This window comes from Pocillopora damicornis, chromosome 4, assembly GCF_964200805.1.
Source record: "Pocillopora damicornis chromosome 4, jaPocDami1.2, whole genome shotgun sequence".
Lineage (NCBI taxonomy): Eukaryota > Metazoa > Cnidaria > Anthozoa > Scleractinia > Pocilloporidae > Pocillopora > Pocillopora damicornis.
In genome coordinates this window covers 5,033,837-5,041,181 of record NC_142673.1, presented here as the reverse complement: position 1 = coordinate 5,041,181, position 7,345 = coordinate 5,033,837, and positions in this window count along the sequence as shown.

The window sequence follows — 7,345 nt, the reverse complement described above, 5'->3', positions numbered from 1 at the left end:
GACATTCAGCAATGTGAAAGTACGGGATTGAGGCCAAACGGAAGTCATTACGGTCTTAACTTTGGGCAGGGTGACTATTACTACGTAACAGTTGTAGCCTGCAATGGAGCTCGCAGATGTTCTGCCGCTCACAGTGATGGCGTCACCATAGATACCACACCACCTGTGATGAATTATGTCAGGGATGGAATTATGGGGCCTGATATGGATTTTCAGGTAAAAAAGAGGTTGATGATATGTCATACCAATTCACCTTGTAACTCATGTCAAAATCCGTCTCACACTTTCCGAGTCTTACTCAGCCGATCGTGCTAAGAGGATAAAAAAATCCAGCTTCAAGTAAATTTGTGCTTCTTAAGCCATATCACAAAATGCACCTTACTCAAAATTACTTAAAGTTTATGAGAAGTTTGACTCTTTATTTATTTCATCGCTTATTTAGGCCTATACTCTAAAGTGAGGGCAGCACGAAGAGTTTGGTTTATTCCCGCTCTAATTCTTGTCATACATGTACGTAAGGACACCTATGCATGGCTTTCTTGTTTGACTGAGAGCAATTGTCTGATTTCTCAACGAAAACAATATTACTGAAATAAATGAGAGGTGTAGATATTAAGGTGCGCGAAGTCGTAAACTATTCACTAGCCTATCGATTGGTCACAACGCTTGCCACACTTACACCTGTTTCCATTCCAGGTCTTCGTTGATATTATCTTTGCCTATTTCTCTGCAAGTGACCTTGAAAGTAATGAGACATCATATGAGGTTGCTTGGGGAACTGCCCCTGGTTTAACGGATGTCAAGGAGTTCGAGGAAGTTACGAACACTACCATATGGCTAGCTAATTTCAAAGACGACGCACTTGGCGTAGGCAATATATATTATGCCACTGTTCGTGCTACAAATGGAGCTGGCCTACTGTCGGAAAGGCTGTCGTCCAACGGAATCGTCGTCGGCAAGTCGGAATATATTTTTGATAACGCAACTAGTGCTGAGTTTTTCTTTGATACTGTGAATGTTAAAGAAGATGGTACTCGCAAGGATGGAGGAGTTGGAAAGACATACGGGACATTGACTGTACCTGAAGGTGCTGTCAAGGAACAGGTGAAGTTGAGATCGTACAGTTTGGATGACAAAACAATGGATACAAATAAGACCGACGAGGGTCCCGTCAGTAACCCTACTTACACCAGGCCCAAGGTATATTTTGGTTACTTTGTACTGTGGTTTTGTTTGTTCTTCTCTCTTTCTTCCACATCTTAGGTTATTTTCGATCACAATATTTGATTTAAATTTGGAAGGACATAATGACATATTAGTCTGTGCATTGATACTTGCATCAGTTGCCAATTGCCACAAGAGTGTAATGGGTGTGTTTCGCATGAGAGAAAAAAGCTCACTAATTTTTTTTTTATAATTGAACAGCAATTCATGCTTGGGAATTACAGTTTCGTCATCAAGGCGTTAGACCCACAGGACAACACAGTGAAAGAAGGCTTTAAATTTTCTAAGCCAATCACAATTGCCATGTTCTACGACGTTAATAACCTGGTGAAAGCCAACAGTAAGCACGTCAATAATGAAGTCACCAAAGAAGACATAGACCCTGTGTTGTATTTGTGGGATTCGAAGAATGACAGCTGGTGAGTTAATCGCTGGAAAGATTTTAAAAACTAAACATTAAAAAAATATATGAAAGGACAATTGCGTTTAGAGAAGAAGTATTTGTTTACAAAGCTTTTGCGAACGCTTTCAGGTTTTGTGTAACTCGGTACTGAGTAAATGATGGCTTTATTGATTAATTAATTAATCTATTTATTGATTGACTTATACATTAATTGGATTAATTTATCGACATCAAGGCAAATCATTATCATCGTCATCATTCTTCTCGTTGTTTGCATAAGAGAAACTTACCCTTGCTGTTTGCCTTTTTGCTTTCATTTTGATGCTTAGGTTTGATGCGGCTCTCACTTGCCCTCAGCCCTGGAGTCACGTGAACAAGTCGATCAAACTGCTAACGGTGCGAGTCTGTCACCTGACTCAGTTTTCATTCCTTTGGTCATTCTACGCTCAAAATGGTTTGGTGCTACTTGATAAAAACAATTCAAGTAAGTGTGTCTGCTAAGCTTCAAGTGTTCCTTCGGAATACAAGATAAAGGCAACGAGTCCTATCGTAGTAATTTATTCCTGGTGGACAAAATTCAAAACTAATTCATCAAACAGATGATGATAATTGATTAAGGTTGTTAACTTAGAATACTTTCGATGAAAAAAACGTTCACACCTACAAACCGTTAACAATGAACCATGAGACCTAACGGTTTTTTGGGTACACATTTACATGATAACCACAACTGGTTGCTCATGGTCAGTGATAATCCAGCGAATTACCAAATTTTCCTTCTTAACTATCGCATAGGAACTGTATGGCAACCAGAGCGGTCAAATATGATTCAGAACTTGAAAGCTGTACCCATTTTTGATTCATTGACATCTATACATTAATCTTTAAAAGCTTTATCTACATATATCTAAGCTTGCAGTTCTTCGAACTAGCTACTAAATACTTCTGGATACCTGAATTTCGGACAGTTATAAAGCGACATTTGACTGAATTACTAACTGGTGAATTTTAATATCACATTTCTCATTTTTCTGTGGTTTGCTTTTATCTCCAAGGCGAAATGACAAACTGATATTTGCATCTCGTGTCAAAATATCCTATCTCTTCTCCTTCTTATCCATAGTGTATAACGAAGATGGAGTAGTAAAAGTTACCTGCTCCAGACACGTCAAAAAACTGGAATTTCCATTACGAAGAGCGAAAGGTTCCCAGGGCGACATAACAGTACAATGGTCTTTGTACCAAAACGATTCATCAGACAGTATGGAGATCGTGTGGCCGAAATCTGGAGAAGTGTTTTTTACAGATGGACAGTGGACTGACTCGTTTATCATCAACATCGACAACGACGAAGAAGAAGGACAGCAGAGCGTAGTGTGGGTCCAACTGGACGAGGCTACAGGTGGTGCCGTTCTTGCATCACGTGATCAAACTACAACCAAGATTTTAATAACAGGAAATGAAAAGAAGAGTGGGGCCTGGAGATGGATTGTGACTGGGGTCTGTTTGGGGGTGCTTTTGATTTTTGTTGGTGCTCTTGTGTATTGGCTACGCAAAAGGAAACAAGAATCGCAGAGGTAATATTAGATGAGAAATCTTAAGTACATATTTAGATCAGTAATAAATTTCAAATTTACCTTGTAACCTGCCATGTGGCAAAATATGGTTGCCTGGTAATTAGCTTGCTGCACTTTAGTTTAAGAGGTCCCGGCTAGATGAGTACCCGAAAACTTAACAGTAACGCAGTTTAAGTTCCCAACGAATCACCTTTGATATACTGTCGTTCCACTCGAAAAAAGAGGAGTTACTCAAAGTCCTACACAAATAATCGAAATCTATCCAAGCGTCAGGCATAAAAGTCAAAAGGCTTCGAAGACTTACGAAGATGCTATTATTGTACTGTTGCAGGAATGTGAACAGCAGAACTGAGATTGAGGTTCCGTCCTGTAGTTCAATGCTTGGAGAACGAGGCTTGGCTGGTGAACAGATGAATTCTAGCGATGTGGATCCACGGAAACCGGTCCCGAAAACTGTTTCAGTAATGTATGGTGGTGATACTGAGACACAGCCTGTCTCTCCCAAAGAAACACACTGGTGGGGAGAAACTCTTCTTCCTCTTTGTATAGTATGTCTTATGTAGGATAATTTTAATATACTCTCTCGCGTAAGAGGAATCAAAACCAAATTGAACCCTTGAAGTAATCGATATTAAATTTAGGGTGCGTTCCTTTGGGAGAATCCGGATCAGGATTTCTGATCTGTGGCGTCCCTGTCGAGCAAACCGATTTTCAGATCAGTGATCTATCAAATCCACTCTAGACAAAGATTCGTCGGATAACTGATCTGCGTGATCTAAAGACGGATCATTGGATCACTGATCCAACGCGTTCCTTTGGGCGAAGGATCCGAAATTAATCATTTTGCCCAGTGGTGTTCAATTTCAAGGTACTTCATATATTGACCGGAAAGATTGTTGGCAATCGCTCCAAATTCTGCGATAAACACGAAATAAAATCGATTTTGTAATGTTAAATCGATCGGCTACTGATCTCAGGCATTCAGGGTTCTCAAGTATCCATATCGTAATCAATACTTGCCTCTGTTTTTTTAATTCCTTTGTTTGAGTTTATCATGAAAAAATGTGCTTCTAATGATAGTGCTGTAGACGAGCCATCAAGGGAAGAGCTCAATAACCCACGTGCATACACAAGTCTTAAAATAGCGCACTTTTTGGAATTCTCTAAGAGCTCGTCCAAACTTCCTCTCCTTTCATGCATCGTGATCTGTGTGATCTTGGGTCACAAATCCTAATCCGGATCCTCCCAAAGGAACGCACTCTTAGATGATTCTTCATTTTCATTTACTGCAGGGCCGTGTCTCCTCTGTCGTGCATCCCGGAGAAACGTCTTGCGTGGTGCCTGGAACAGACTAGTTCCCAGGAAACGAGCAATCTTAGCACTAGTAGAGAGTCAGTACTGCATAGAGGAAGCGATAGCGCGCAGCGATCAGATTTTGGAAAGAAGAAAAGGAGGAAACCCATTTTGACAAGTAAAGTAGTTTTCTATAAATTTTCCCTTCTGCTGCTTCTCTTGTTTCCTTCCGCATTCAAACGCTTTTCAAGCTAAAGTAGAGGTGCGGTTTTAAAACAGCGCAGAGTGTTTTTTAATGATAAAACACTTTTCAATTGGGTTGATTAAGAGTAAAACCAACGAGATAATAACGGCCATTAAGAACAAAAGAGAGCATATGGCAAGGAACTAATGACAAATCTAAGTAAACACATATCAACGGATTTAACCAGAGAAATGCGCAGTTCGTTGCGAAGTTAGTACTAGTACTTTGCACCAATCACAGAGCGTGGCAAATAAGAGTCAATTTAACCCAAGATTTCGTTAACTTGGAAAAATATATATTTCTTTTCGGAGAGAAGCAAATCTTTACTACGATCAGGGTGGGAGGGGAGCTCAAGAGGTTTGACTTATTGTTATGGAAAACTACCCCTTATCCTACGTTAATGCTTCGCATGACGTAATCTTCTAGACCGCCGCAGCAAGATCTCAAAAGACAAGTACTATGATGGCCATGAACTAGTCCTTACCCCGGTAAGCGGCGATGATGAAATGGAAACCTCTTGCTCGTCCTTTCAAATGAGCGAAATGGGACGGACCAACCCCCTCTATGAGACAGCCCTGAATTGCTCTCCAGACATCTACGATGCTGACTCGCTACGATGTGAGGAGAAAGACAACTCGAAATCCGAGGAAAGGAAACAGATATATAGAAGGTAATGACCTTTTTTATTTAACATAAAATCGTGTCATTTTGTTTTAGTTCCAACCGTGCTTTTCCCTTGAAGTTCAGTTTCGTGATTTTGTTCCGTTTTGTTTATTACTGAGAATGTGATGTGCGTGTTTTGAGTGCACGTATATGTGCCACCAAAAACCGAAAAAAAAGGATGGCAAAACATTACCTTAAAGGTTTGATCGGACAATAAACAACGATCAACGACAGGTCCCGACGGGGAAGCATTTCAATTTTTTTCCCGAGAATCTTAATGTCCCCGTGGTAGCGCCAACATTAAGAGCATGCGCTGTTTGGGAAAGAATCCAGCTATTTTACAATTACTACACATGCCTGAGAGACTTGGAAAACCAAATTAGGCCCGCTGTCCATAATAACTCAGATAAATTGTCCATCAAAAATGGAGCTTTCCGAGAATATCTTCAAACTGGAAAAGTTTGAAAACACCGTATGTGGAGAGGAAACAGATTTTGTAAGGTAGCAGTGGATGTTACCTCTAATTGCAGTTCTTGGCTGGATAATAAGACCTCTAATTTGCGCATGTCCGCAAAAGTCATTTAGCGATCCTGCAGAGTCCAGTGAGGGCCATGATTCCATTCTTGCATTTTCACATTTTTTTGGTGTGGTAGTAAAAAGCATCTCAGTTTGAACTTTGAACTGTTGTGTGTTTTTACCCTGAAAACGCCTTTTTGAATTGCGAAAAACATTTTACACTCAAAGGAGACTTCGCATTTGATTTTGAAACAAACAGGAAAACAATCAAAATCAAAGGATCAATTATTTTGATTTCTTACAACCATCAGGTAGTGCGAATAGCATGTCATTCATACATTTGTATATTATTGTAACTTTTTGCAAATTCCACTAGGACGACGAAAGGAAATCGAGTTGGCAGCCAGGATGGGTCTCTATTCAAGTGAAACCATCCTCCGACCAGAAAACTAGACACTCACAAAATACGGTAGTGGATTCCATGATGACATCCGTCGAAGGAAACGAAAATTGAAGACAAGAAAATAAAATAGGACAACGTAATGTAGCACTTTGTAAGCAAGAGAAGCTTCTACCTAATTCACATATATTGATTTTTCATTTGGAAGTTCTTTATAATTAGATTCTGATTAACAAAGATAGTACCGTTCCTTACACTGCCTTTAAGGACAAATTCAAAATACTGCGTGAAAGATTTACACTGCTTAATTGATTTTTTAAACAACTCGAACAGTTTGATTTTCCTTCATTATAAGAGAAAAATTGTAGTTGATAAAACAGGAACTAAGTTTTTCATTAGTGTTCCTCAGTTTGAAACTTTTGTAAAGTACTTATGAGAATTCAACTTAGAGTAAAAAGTGCAAACGCTTGGTGCTGTTATAAATAACAAATAAAGCTACTTTTAATGAATGCTGTTTGCGGATCTAGCACACATAGAATTATGCGAAATATTTCGAAAAAAAAGATAGCAAGAGTGAGAGATAGAAAATACAGTCTTAATTTTAAAACGGAAGCGAAACATTTGATCCAATCTAGGGCCGTACTGATTGCAAATTTCAACGTTTTATCTAAACCCGATTTCCGCCACCCAACCTCTCGAGCCTGGTCTTCGAACATAACTTCACAGAGAGAGAGAGAGAGAGAGAGAGAGAGAGAGAGGGAGAGAGAGAGGAGCGCGGGCACGTTTCCCAAAAAGAGACAGGTAATTGAGCTGACACTCTCGAGGTCTCATAAGCAATTCTCCCTTCTACCTGCAACATACTTCCTCTAAATGGTTTGCAGAATTCACTCGAAGGTCATAGCTTTCCTTGTGCTCAGCCCCTGGAAATTACATGTCAAGCTAAATCATATACGCATTTTGGTTAGTGCTTAATTACTCTCTTTTGGAGGACAGATGCATAAATGACCTCACCAGTAAAAACAACA